Raw genomic sequence first — 14,201 nt, 5'->3', positions numbered from 1 at the left:
TGCATTACTTATTCCAGTTATGGGGAATCACTGCCACACATGCATAGCACTATGTTTGCCTTTCCTGTTGTTTGTTTCTCACTGCTAGTGCATTGGTGTCACTTTGGCTAGGATTTCTCCTCCCAGCCAATCAAATGTCATGTAGAGAGTGCATCACTAAGCAGCCAATCAGAGCTGGCTATGCAACATTACTAAGGAATAAAAAAAAGCCAACGTGGAGGAAGGGCAAGTGTTTCCTCCTTCAACTTGCCCTTATTCTGCATGGGTACTGGACATTCCTATATTATGCCTTGGCAAGCCAGGGATGGTGGTGGTGGTAAGCTGTCCCATAGCTGAGAAAACAAGGATTACAGTAGTACCTCAGGTTAAGAACTTAATTTGTTCCGGAGGTCAGCTGCCACCACATGATTTCTGTTCTCATCCTGAAGCAAGGTTCTTAACTCGAGGTACTATTTCTGGGTTAGCGGAGTCTGTAACCTGAAGCGTCTGTAACCTGAAGCGTCTGTAACCCAAGGTACCACTGTACCTTGGGTTGTCTGTGAGGCACCCTGTGGCACTCTATTGCATTTGAGCAGAGTGCAAATACTTCCAGAGGAATTTTTTCATGGAGGGCTGTGAAAAGTGCAAGGAGCCTTTAGCCATCCAGGTGTTGCTGAACTAGAACTTCCACCATCCCTGGCCATTGGCGATGTTTGCTGGGGCTGATGGGAGTTGTAGTTTAGCAACATCTGGCAAGCCAAAGGTCTCCCTACGCCTGGGCTAGGATATTCCCGTTAGCATCACACCACCACTTGGATCCTTTCTGTAGGCTTATTGGTTCCAACACTCTCCACGTAAAGAGGTTGCTCATGTTGTTGTTTAGTCGTTTAGTCATGTCCAACTCTTCATGACCCCATGGACCAGAGCACGCCAGGCACTCCTGTCTTCCACTGCCTCCCGCAGTTTGGTTGGACTCATGTTTTTGCTTCGAGAACACTGTCCAACCATCTCGTCCTCTGTCGTCCCCTTCTCCTTGTGCCCTCAATCTTTCCCAACATCAGGGTCTTTTCCAGGAGTCTTCTCTTCTCATGAGGTGGCCAAAGTATTGGAGTCTCAGCTTCAGGATCTGTTCTTCCAGTGAGCACTCAGGGCTGATTTCCTTCAGAATGGAGAGGCTTGATCTTCTTGCAGTCCATGGGACTCTCAAGAGTCTCCTCCAGCACCATAATTCAAAAGCATCAATTCTTCGGCGATCAGCCTTCTTTATGGTCCAGCTCTCACTTCCATACATCATACTGGGAAAACCATGGCTTTAACTATACGGACTTTTGTTGGCAAAGGTTGCTCATACCCCCCTTTTTAATGCAGGTTGAAATGGAACATATAGATTTCTTCCTCCGCCATCTCCCAGTCCCACCATCGTTGCTCCCCCCACCCCTCTTTTCAAAACCTCACTAAAGAGATGTCAAGCGAAGGGGTCGTCCTTCCCAAGGGCAAACCTCAAATGTCATCACTTCAGACAGAATACATTTCTCGACCGCAGAGTAATCAGAATCACTTTTCTGCATGACTGACACTTAGACCTGGGTGCACAAAGGGATCGGCTTGCCAGGTTGTGAAATTGTGGGTATAATAGCTGAGACTCTGATGCACCTGAGGAAATGCGAAAGCATTTCATTTTGCTGTCTGGTGAGCTTTTAGAAAGAGACAGCCATGGAGAAGCTGCAACACTTTCTATTGCATTCAGGTTCCTTTGAATGAGCTTGCTTGCCTTTTATTATTTGTGCCTCTCCCCCCCCCCCCCCCAAGCCAGAGTTTGGTGCCACCCACCAGGCCTTTCTCTGAACTTTTTATTCGCTGATGTAAAAGAATAACTAAGCATGTGGAAGAATGCCTCTGAGAAAACGCACTCGTCTTACAGAACAGAGATGGCAGCGAAAGATTCCTGTGTGATGCACAGAAACAAACTTCTAGAGCACATAAAAGCTCACTTCAAAGGAGAAGCAACGTCTTCTCCAGATCAGATCCAAATCCAGCCCAAGTAAGAATTCCTGACTTCTCCCCATCTCTGCTACCCTCCCTCCCATCCCCAAACGTCATCCCTGCCACCCCACACTCCAAGAACACATTTGCCCTTCCCTTTCTTTATGTATAGGTCAGATTGAGGAACACATGGCCTTCTGGGTAAACTTCTGGAGGGGTCACGTGCTAGTGGTGGATGTGGCCAGAGCTAAAAATGAGCAGAGCTAGTTTCTAAACGCACTTGCACATCCCACTCTGCCCTCCCTCCAGACACAGGAGGCATCTGAGTTCAAGGACATATTCCAGCCAGGCAAAAACTCTCAAGGAGAGGGAAAAGCAGAGGTGTGGCCCCAGAGGGATGTGGACTGGGGACAGTGGTGTAGTATGGGGGATCCCACAGGGGCAGTTCCCCTGGGTGCAAAATTGCTAGTGGGTGCAAAATTTCAACACCTAGTATTGCCTCAATAAAGCTTCACACTTCTGTCACTGGGCTCCATTGAAAACAGCTTCTCCAAGCGAACCAGGAAGTGACCTCCCCAGACAATGGAACAACTCTTCTTTTCTTATCTCTGCACCTGTGATCTCCTGTGTGATGCGGATGGCAGTAGGCAGTTGAATGCACATGCACACTCTGGCCATTTCCCTCCTTCCTTCCTTCCCACCCCTCTACGCTGCCCCAGAAACCTATGCAACCTATGCTACAACACTGCCTAGGTAGAGTACTGAGGGCCAGATTGGAGGCCTGGGGGTGTGCATTCAGCTCCCAGCTCCGAGGCTACCCAGCAGGGAAGACAGGCCTCAGGCTAAAGAAGATTCACCATTCCTGCCTTAGAAAGACTTGGTCCATTCCAAGCCCTTCCATGGTAGTTTCCTCTACTACTAGAGCCAGTGTGGTGTAGTGGTTAAGAGCGGCAGTCTCGTAATCTGGGGAACCGGGTTCGCATCTCCGTTCCTCCACATGCAGCTGCTGGGTGACCTTGGGCTAGTCACACTTCTCTGAAGTCTCTCAGCCCCACTCACCTCACAGAGTGTTTGTTGTGGGGGAGGAAGGGAAAGGAGAATGTTAGCTGCTTTGAGACTCCTTTGGGTAGTGATAAAGCGGGATATCAAATCCAAACTCTTCTTCTTCTTCTACTACTACTACTACTACTACTACTTTCTTCAGCCTCCCCTTCAATGCAGGCCCAACCCAAACACAATTTAAACTAAATTAAAACTGTGTTATCTTGGAGCTGCCTAGCTCAATGCTATCTTGACCAGAAGCCCCTCCCAAACACAAGCAGTGCTGAAGAAGGGTGGTGGTGATGGGATAGACTACATTAAGCTTGAAAGATTTACCAACATGAAGAATCCAGGTCAAGGATAAAGGCTGGCACCAGCACCTGGCGTTCTCAGACAACTTCCAGGGCCCAGACATACCCAACAGAGCCCTCCAGTGATGATAGTTGCTCACCCCACTTACCTGTTCCACTGACATACACTTATTAGATGGCAGAGGCCAGGTCTGGCAAAATATCTGCCATTTGAAATTTCCCACAATTCCTTGGGCTCAGCAATGTGAAATTGAGACTTTGAGAGGACCCAAATGACAGGTGTTATGTGGCTTCCTGCCACAGATCATGGCTTGCAATGGTATACCTCCTGGGGGCCAATAATTATATCAGAAAGGAGTGGTGATGTCAGAGGGGACCTCCCAGACCACACATTGCCCCTTCTAACCTTGTCAAAGACTTTGCAAACAATGTTCAATTAGGGATGGGTGAGTTTGTCAATGGTTGCTCATTTTTCCAATCTTAATTTCACATCTACACATGTTCACATAAGTTTGTGAATTATTCTGAAAAAGGTGTTCATGAAAATTCAACAACATTTTAGTGCAAATTTCTCCTAATGGACATGTGTGTATGCGTTTGTTTTCCCAGTGCACATACTTCTGCAGAGTATCTTTTCCTAATATAACACATGTTTAGTATTAGATGCACTTTACCCTAATAGATGCATTTTTGTGCATGTTACTTAGCAAAACTCGGAGAAGCTCACATTTCCAATGATGGCTCTCTTTCCATCCATGCATTGTTTTGGAAAGTTCAGATTTTGGTACATTCATTTTTAATGTGCACTGAAATGAATTTCTCTCTCTTACATTCAACATTATGAATGAGATCAAGCTAGTTTACAATAAATCTGCTAAAGGTTTGTCTTACTGTGCTTATGTGGGTCGTATTTTTCAATTTCAACCTGGTAGCCATATCCCAGACTCTTCTTTTTTTAATTAAAAAAAACAACAACAGCTACAACTGTGGAATAGTGAGAGGACAACCTTGTCCCCGCGTTCTCATTTATGGCCACTTGCCATTTTCTCCCTGCTCCTAACAGATGGTTTATTAAAAACTACTCTTTGGGAACTCTTCCACAGCTCCCTCTGAGCTGTGATTAGCATCCAGGACTTGGATGAAAAACAGAGAAATGCGTTCAGCTTTCATGTAAGTTGAGTAACTGTTGCATAAAAAATCCCCACACCCTTCTTGAGCATGAAGATTTAGATGGAAAAATAAAAATATTAAAAATAAATGGAAGTTCATGAAAATATGGTTCAGCTTTCATTTCCGTTCCCTTTTCTGTTAAAATAAAATAATTCAGAATTCTGAGTACCGGATGGGGAAAAGGAGAAAGACAGAGAATCATGTAATGTAAAGACCATCAAACCTTCTTCACTCCTTCCCCGTGACAAGTTCAAACAAAGGAAGCCCAGAAAAAGAACTTCCTTTTTTCAAGACAACACGATGCTGCTATTTATGGACCAGTAGGAGAATTAGAGCTGAAGTAATTAGACAAACAATGAAGTTTGAATAAATGGATATAATTATTCCAAAAGGTGGCAGATTGGCAGTCCTGAAGATGGAAGAGCTGTGCTCTGTCTGTTGAAGAGAGAAAACCTGGCAAAAAGCTGAACTAGAATGGAATAGCCTTCATCCAAGCCAATTTCTTGCTTGCTCCAGATGTTTTGCTCACATTAAGAAGTCCTGGAGCTGTCCTGTTCCACAGACACTCAGACCCTGACTCACAAGGAACATTGTTAGGTGAGGAGGCCACGTCACTAGAACCTTTGCACCCCAAACCTTTGAGAGGAAACCTTGTTCATTTATTTGGGTGGGGGTGGTAAAGTTCAATACTGAAGTGTTTTGTTGAAGTGAGAATTGAGTAGATCAGGCATAGGCAAATTCCGGCCCTCCAGATGTTTGGGACAACAATTCCCATCTTCCCTAGCTAACAGGACCAGTGGTCAGGGATAGTGGGAATTGTAGTCCCAAACATCTGAAGGGCTGGAGTTTGCCTATGCCTGGAGAGTCTGGCTAACCATCAGGAAGAACCTTCTGACAGGAAGAGCTGTTCAACAGTGGAAAGGACTCCATCGGAAGGTGATGGAATCTTCTTCCTTGGAGGTTTTTAAGCAGAGGTTGGATGGCCACCTGTCATGGATGATCTAGTTGAGTTCCCAGCATTGCAGTGTGTGGGACAAGATGACCCTCAGGCTTCCTTCCAACTCTACAGTTCTATCATTCTATGAAGCATAGTCGTCTTCTGAAATTCTCACTTTTCCCCATTTTGCTGTGCAATTCTCCAGCCAAAGGATGAATGAAAATACATATGCCAAAGGTAAATTTGCATGAAAATAACATACAAAAATGCATTTTAAGGAGGAAAAAGGCAGTGCAAAAATGTGTTGATTAGGACAAACAGACATTAAAATAATGGTTAATTTCCACAAGAATCATTAACGTTATTGTTGTTGCTTGCAAGGTCCTCAACCCAACATGCCTCAGGGTGCTCACCATTATCTAAGCATCTTACTTCCCTTTCTCCACGTGATGTAGCAAACCCAGCCCCAAATAAAGTTGAGAGGAATACTCTACACACATGTCTCTCCATCAAGGCAAGCTACATCTATTGTCACTGTTCAAGGATACGTTCCACCTGGGAAGGGGGCACTGAGGGGGGCAAGTAAGGGATTGGCCCATGGGACAGGGGTGGCAAAACCCACACTGCTTGTAGGATTGGAGGGTGCGGTGCCAAAACAGAGAAAAATGAAGACTGGGGAGAATGGCATCCTTCTATAAACCTGACCTGGTAGCAGATGGAATGCCAGTGCGGGTCTTTTAAGATTAGTGCCACATGTTTCCAATAGGCTGTTCCCATTGCCAGTCTGGCCTCCGCATTCTGCACCGGCTAAAGTAGGGGCCAGCAAACTTTTTGAGCAGGGGGCCAGTCCACTGTCCCTCAGACCTTGTGGGGGGCCGGACTATATTGGGGAGGGAATGAATGAATTCCTATGCCCCACAAACAACCCAGAGATGCATTTTAAATAAAAGGACACATTCTACTCATGTAAAAACATGCTGATTCCCGGACCGTCCACAGGCCGGATTTAGAAGGCGATTGGGCTGGATCTAGCCCCTGGGCCTTAGTTTGCCTACCCATGAGCTAAAACTTCCAAGCCAAACCCTAGGGCAGCCCCATGTAGAGCTTGCTGCAGTAATCCACTCTCCTGGCAGTGATGAGAGGAAATTCTCCCTTCAATACCACTATTAAAAGCACAGAAGCACTGCCCTGACACACACACACACACTCTCTCTCTCTCTCTCTCTCTCTCTCTCTCTCTCTCTCTCTCTCCTCTCCTCTCTCTCTCTCTCTCTCTCTCTCTCTCTAACACACACACACACACACAGCACTGCCACTTGGCATTCCCCTGGAATTCACACTCAAATACACACCAGCTGGTTTCTATATCCAGTCTAGCAATTACACAATTTGGGCAAGTCAAGTTAGGTTAGGCTGCAAAATGGTGACTTGCCCAGAGCTATGTGATCTCTATGGCTGAGCAGAGAGCTGAACTTCACCTTCCAACCTCCACAGTCAACACTCTCCAGCCACTAATTCCAAAACACGAGGAGGAAATTAATAAGGTAGAATTTCAGGATGGTATCAGGGAGATAGAAGTATTCCTTTCCTCCCATGCAAACCCGTCTGCCCTTTAGCACTCAGACACATGGCTGTGCTGCCTCTACAAGAATAAGAATCCATGCCCAGTTAAGCTATATATCACACACACAAAAACAAACCCTGGAATCCTGCAACAAAAAGCACAAATGATGGGGAAACTTCACAAGAAATAATTTTTCAAACTATAATGAATATGCTTTGTCATAAGTCCCCACTAAGGTATGTAACAAAGTTCCTCAATAAAGATGGAGAGAGAAGTAATGTGACCAGATTTTGGGGTGGTTTAAAGCTTAGCTTCTCACTGTCAGAGCACTTAGGAGTTCTGCTATTATCTCTAAGTGGTAGAGCTTCGTATTAACCAACAGCAAGGCAAGGCAATTTTGTGGAAGGACAACCTGTTAACACTTATCCCTCAACCAGAGGAGGCACTTACAGAATAAAACAAGAATTTTGTTACCTACATTCAGTGTAGCTTAATGGTTACTCTGTTAAGGCACAACACTACATTTCAGACAAGCACTCTTTACACGAACTTTCTTAAATTTCACACTTTAAACCTGTGTCTGAATAGACTAATTTCTCTAATAATGGCTATGGGTCTTATACAACCAGTAAAAAGCTCCCTGCCCATTTGAGGACATTTCCTTTCCCCTCTGGATTGCCCTGCTTAGCCCTAATTCGGCCCTAACCAGGCTTGAGACTGATCCCTATCTAGGTGCTTTCAAATCTCTATCCATCTTGACAGACACGCCCTATCTGATAGTTTAACCACCAGGTTCTAATTCCCTTTTATCTCCTTCCAACCCTGATTGGCCTCCAAGTCACTAGGAGGCTGAAAGGGTATCATGGCTGGGACAGCAGTGAGAGGAGAAGGTGGCGGCGATGGCAGTATGGATAGCAGAGAAGCAGCCCTGGCTCGGCTCACATTGTAAGGAAAAAGGTGCAGCTCCACCCACGGACCAGCACCATGCTCTGCTCAGCTCTAGGCCTCTGCTGCCTCCTCAATATTGTGAGGGCTGAGCCCCCTGTGAAACATTATTGAGGGAGCTGAAGGCAATTCAGCCCTACGGAGTTGGCACCTCAAGCAAGACCCAAGCACAAGAGCAGTTCCTAGCATTACTGTCTCCAGCTTTGAGACAGAGCATAGTCATCATCAGGGATGCGGGTGGCTCTGTGGGTTAAACCACAGAGCTAGGACTTGCTGATCAGAAGGTTGGCGGTTCAAATCCCCGCAACGGGGTGAGCTCCCATTGCTCGGTCCCTGCTCCTACCAACCTAGCAGTTTGAAAGCACGTCAAAGTGCAAGTAGATAAATAGGTACCACTCCGGCAGGAAGGTAAACGGCATTTCCATGTGCTGCTCTGGTTTGTCAGAATTGGCTTAGTCATGCTGGCCACATGACCTAGAAGCTGTACGCTCCACTGTCAAACAGCTCTTACTGTCAGAAAGTTCTTCTTGATGTTTAGTTGGAATCTCCTTTCTGGTAACTTGAAGCTATTGGTTTGAATCCTACTCTCCAGAGCAGGAGAAAACAAGCTTGCTCCATCTTCCATGTGACAGCCCTTGAGCTATTTGAAGATGGCTATCATATCTCCTCTCAGTCTCCTTTTTACCAGGCTAAACATTGTTTTAAAACCATTCAAGTTGGTGATCATCACTACTTCCTGTGAAAGCAAGTTCCATAGTTTAAGCCAGGCTTCCGCAGCCTCGGCCCTCCAGATGTTTTTGGCCTACAAGTCAAATGATCCCTAGCTAGCAGGACCAGTGGTCAGGGATGCTGGGAATTGTAGTCTCAAAACATCTGGAGGGCCGAGGTTGAGGAAGCCTGGTTTAAGCACTACGTGAAGACGGACTTTCTTTCAGCTGACCTGAATCTACCAGAATTCACCTTCATGGAATATCCCCACGTTTTAACTTTATGAGACAGGGATAAAATCTTTTCTCTACTCACTTACTCGATGGTTGTTTAAATAGCTCGGGCAGTGGTTGTACTGGTCTGTTGCATTTTATGCCGAATAAATCCTATTTAAAATGAAAACATGTAATGAGAGATTCCTTAACCCCATTTCCTTCCTCATTGTCAGTGCTATCGGAGACAGATCGCTTCTAACTTTGCATGTTAAGTACCACAATTAATTGCATTACTGCGCTGAGATGAGACATAAAAGGGAATTAATAACAGGGTTTAGAAGAAAGGATTAGAATGGACATTTTGTACACTGGAAATGTATTAGTCAGTTAACTCTGGATTGCAAATATTAGACAAGGTTAATATTTAGCTTAAAGGTAAACCCAAGTATGGTTTTACTGATTAGAACAAGTTGTTCCCTTAAATGGTGTGCCTCTGTCTTTTCGATAGCTAGGGGAAGCTAGTAATGATATACTAAGCTTGGTATGAGATCAGTCTGCAACTTTGTTTAGGATTTTACCAAGGTATTTGCCAGGAAGACTGATAATGCAACATTAAAATTACCGTATTTTTCGCTCTATAAGACGCACCAGACCATAAGACGCACCTAGTTTTTGGAGGAGGAAAACAAGAAAAAAAATATTCTGAATCCCAGAAGCTAGAACAGCAAGAGGGATCTGGCTTCTGGGATAGCCTCTTGCTGTTCTGGCTTCTGGGATAGCCGAGTGAAGCCTCTTCAGGGCAGCAGTATGAAGGCTAAGCCAGAAGCCAGGACAGCAAGAGGGATCGCTGCTGGCTTATGGGACCTCTTCAGGGCAGCGGGAGAAAGGTTTCCCCAAAAGCCCCCAAGGGCCGCACACACACTCTCCACGGTGCTCTTTAAAGGGAGCGCTGAGCAGAGCCTCCCACTTGCATTCGCGCCATAAGACGCACACACATTTCCCCTTACTTTTTAGGAGGGGGGAGTGTGTCTTATAGAGCGAAAAATACTACAGCTGATGGTGAGACAATTTCCCTGCCCCCTGGGGGAATTCAGGCATCTTATTCACCATACATTTAAAGCAGTTGCATTGTACTTTAAGCAAGCAAGACTTCCTCCGAAGAATGAAAGGAATGGTAGCTTGTTATGGCTGCTGAGAGATGTTAGGAGACCCCTGTTCCAGTCAGCAAGCTATACTTCCCAGAGAAGCAGTATTGACTGTTAAACTCCTCTAGAAACTGCAGCTCTGTGAAGGCAATAGGTGTCTCCTAACAACTCTCAGCACCATAAACAAACTGCATTTCCCAGAATGCCTTGAGGTAAGCCACAGCTGTTTAAAATTGTATAATAATGCTTTCAATGGATAGTGCAGATGGAGCCTCAGTGAAACCGTGCTCCTCAATTACTCTGCTTAAGAATAAGTTGAAGGGTGTTTTTTTTTTGGGGGGGGGGTTATTTGCACACATCTCTACTGAGATAGTTAGAGTGATCCATGCATGCCAAAAATGTAAGCAAAACAACCCATACCTGAGCACCTCTTGCAGTTATTTGTAACAATAGAACCCGATTAGCTAATGAATGACTCTTACAGTGCCGTTGGTTGCATGCCTAATCAAAAACAAGCCTCAGTGAGACACAGCGGAAGCTGCACACACGTAAAAACCATTCTGAAAATGCATTTTTTAAAAAGCAGCGTTGTCAGGGTTTCAGGGAGAGAAGAGCAGATGGGGGAGGAGACAGAGAGCGAGGGGGAAGAATCCCAGAGAGATGAGGAGGAGGATGACGATGACCAAAGGTCGTCCATGAGTCTGACCAGTGAGTCAGAGGACTCCCAAAAGGGGGCCCCCCTGGTCAGACCAAAGGGAGGCCAAGGGGGAAGCAGTGAGGAGCAGGGGAGCAAAGGGAGAAGCCCCAGTGGGAGTTGGGCACCGGAGCCGGCTTCTCAGCCAGAACGGAGTGAAGGGGGTGGAGTTACCAGTGTGTCAGAGGGAGCAGAGCAAGAAGGAGACAGGGGAAGGAGATCGGAGCAGGACGCTCAGCCGGAAGGGTTGGAGAGCAGCACCGGGAGCAGTGTAGCGGTCGAGAGAAAGGTCAGAAGCAACGTACGCGCGCCAAGTTCAAATGTAGAGGCGCGCGGAAGTGAGGAGAGCCCTGGGGAGGAGCCCGGCCCCAAAGCGAGAAGGAGGGGGGCAGAGGCGTCAGAGGATTCAGCCTCGGGCGAGTCCCGGCGAGGGGGAACCCAGGGGGGCAGAAAGACCCTGCGGAAAAGGAAGGAGAGGAAGAGGTGGTCCAGCACAAGCCTCTTAAATTGGTGTAGAGGCGGTACGGATTCAGAGGGTACTTCAGCGGTCTAACGTTACAGACGTAGAGTCACAAAGACGGAATGTAAATGGAGCAATGATCTTCAATAAAGACTTTTTGTAAATAAACTGGATCGGATTTGGGTCTCTTGTGAGCTGGGACCAGACGGGTGGCTCTGACAGTAAGTACCCTCCCAAGAACGCAAAAACATTTTTTTGCAAAGCTCACCAACGGGAGCAGCCATGAGCACGGAGGAACAGCTGCTTACGCTGAGGAAGCAGGTTACCGACCTCACAGCTGCAGTCATTGCATCTCAGAAGAAGAATGACGAACTGGAGAAGGCTTGCCAGGACCTGCGAACAAGGTGGGAGCATGCAAGAGGGGCAGGGGTCCCGGGTTCCAGATCGGAGGGAGTTGCACTTGGACGGCGGGGGGGCGCCCTAGTTACGCACTTTGATGGCAACCTGCAAAACTACCCTAACTTCAGAGCAGACGTCGTGTATGCACTGCATTTGCTTCGTCATGATTTTAAGGATGAGGAGGAAAAAGTGGGGTTCATAATTTCGTTTTTGCATGGGGAGGCCAGAGCTTGGTTGCGTAATTTGTGGCGCGAAGATGGCCCTGCCCGCCGCAATTCTGATGAATTTATTAAAGCGATGGATGCTTGTTTCCAGTCATCTGTGGATGTGGATATTGCTCGTAGGCAGATGCACGGACTGCGGCAAGGCAAAGCCACTGTACGTCAATATCACTCCAGATTCTTTGCGTTACTAACTGCGTTGGGCTGGGAGAAGGATAGTAAACCAGTAAGAGATTTGTTCTGGGAAGGTCTTAGCCCCCCCGTCAAGGATGAGATCGCCAGAGGAGATAGACCCCAGACCCTAGAAGACGTAGTGCAGAGGGCTTTAGCAATCGGAATACGATATGAGGGACGCCCGTGGCACGAGGGGGAGGGACCCCAGGCGCGTGCACCAGCGAGAACCCCCCCTTTTGTCCCCAGAGACTTCAGCCAGACGCACCCCTCGCCCTTGGGGAGGCAGGGAGAAGAGCCGATGGAAATTGGTGGTGCTAGGGCTCAGACACCATCCAGAGCCCCTGTTTCCGGTGCAGTGAAGGCGAAGCCTCCTAGAGGGACCAGGAAATGTTACATCTGTGACAGTGCACACCATATGGCGAAAGAGTGCCCCCAGAGGCTCCAAAAACACACTGCAGCTCTAGCAACGGTGGCAGCGGAAGTGGTGCAAAGAGAGCAGCCTCAGGGAAACGACAGTGCCTGGCTGGAAGCGGAGCTACTGGGGCTCAGCCAGGCGGATCTGTAGAACAGTCCCCAGCACCCTTGCAACGCACAGACCCTTTACCACCCAAGCCAGCAGTGCAACTCACTGCAACCCTTCAGCTGCCGAATGGACACTCCCTGGAAGTTCCCATCACGATTGATTCAGGGAGCAATGCGGATTTTGTGGGAATACAATTTGTCAAGCAGTATAGCATAGCGCTCCTGCCTGCAACGACGCCTCTGAACGTGGTCACGGTGGATGGCAGGAAATTGCTGGGAGGGCAAGTTGTGCAGCAGACGCCTCCCATGGTGATGCAGATTGGAAACCATCGAGAAGTCATTAGCTTCAATGTCACCCACCTGTCAGACACGCCCATTGTGTTGGGCATGAGTTGGCTGGAGAGGCATAGTCCCGCTGTAGCGTGGTACCAGCGGCAAATCACCTTCTGCTCATCGTATTGTGCTCAGCATTGCATCCAAACCAATCAGGAGGAGGGGGCTGAGCAGCAGCTGCAACTGGGCATGGTGCAGGCAGTGCCTCACAAGTACGAAGGATTCTTGGAGGTTTTCTGCGAGAAAGAAGCTGACAAGTTGCCGCCTCACAGGCCTTACGACTGTGCGATCGACCTGGTGCCGGGGGCGCAACTGCCAACTGCAAAGCTGTATTCCATGTCTGAGGACGAGATGCAAGAGCTCAGAGAGTTCATAGAGCATAATCTGAAGCGCGGGTTCATCCGGGAATCCAAAGCAGTGGGAGGCAGTCCGGTTTTCTTTGTGAAGAAGAAAGACACGCCCCAAAAAAGACTCATTGTGGACTACCGGTTCATAAACAGACTGACTAAGCCCAAGGCCTTCCCCATGCCCAAGATTGACGACCTCCTAGCGACCGTTAGGAAGGGTAAGATCTTCACCAAGTTGGATTTGCGTGGAGCGTACAACCTCATCCGCATTCGGAAGGGCGATGAGTGGAAGACTGCCATGTTCACGCCTCTGGGCACGTATGAATACAGAGTTATGCCGTTTGGTCTCCAAAATGGCAGCCACGTTTTCCAAGCATTTATGCATCACGTGCTGGCGGGACTCCTCTACAAGAAGTGTGTATGTTTTCTCGACGACATCCTGATTTTCTCGGAATCGCCGGAAGCTCACGAGAAGGATGTAAGGGAGGTCCTACAGAGGTTGCGGGAGCACAGGCTGTACGCCAAGTTGGAGAAATGCCAGTTTGATGTGACGGAGGTGGATTTCCTTGGCTACAAGCTGTCCGACGAGGGGCTGGCCATGGACAGAGTCAAGGTCCAAGCGGTGTTGGACTGGAAGAGCCCACGCAATCGGAAGGAAGTCCAGAGATTCATCGGATTTGCCAATTTTTATCGCAAATTCATCAAAGGTTTTGCAAAGGAGACGGCAGCAATCACGGACACCCTCAGTTCCAAGAAGAAGAAGTTCGCTTGGATGGAACAGGCAGAGCGCTCTTTTCGGAAGCTTAAAAGCCTCTTCGCCTCCGAGGAACAGCTACTGCACGTGAATCCCGGCAGGCCCATGTGGGTAGAAACCGACGCGTCAGACAGAGTGGTTGGAGCCGTCCTTCTGCAGGAGGATCCGCAAGGCAATTGGAGGCCGGGCGCCTTCTATTCCCGGAAGCTCAGCAAGACGGAGCAGAACTACACCATATGGGACAGGGAGCTGTTGGCCATTCATGCAGCTTTCAAAGCGTGGCGACACTTCCTCATAGG

This window comes from Podarcis melisellensis (assembly GCF_964234715.1).
Source record: "Podarcis melisellensis genome assembly, chromosome: 14".
Classification (NCBI taxonomy): Eukaryota; Metazoa; Chordata; class Lepidosauria; order Squamata; family Lacertidae; genus Podarcis; species Podarcis melisellensis.
The sequence above is the reverse complement of the archived record's forward strand: the minus strand, read 5'-3'. Positions refer to the sequence as shown.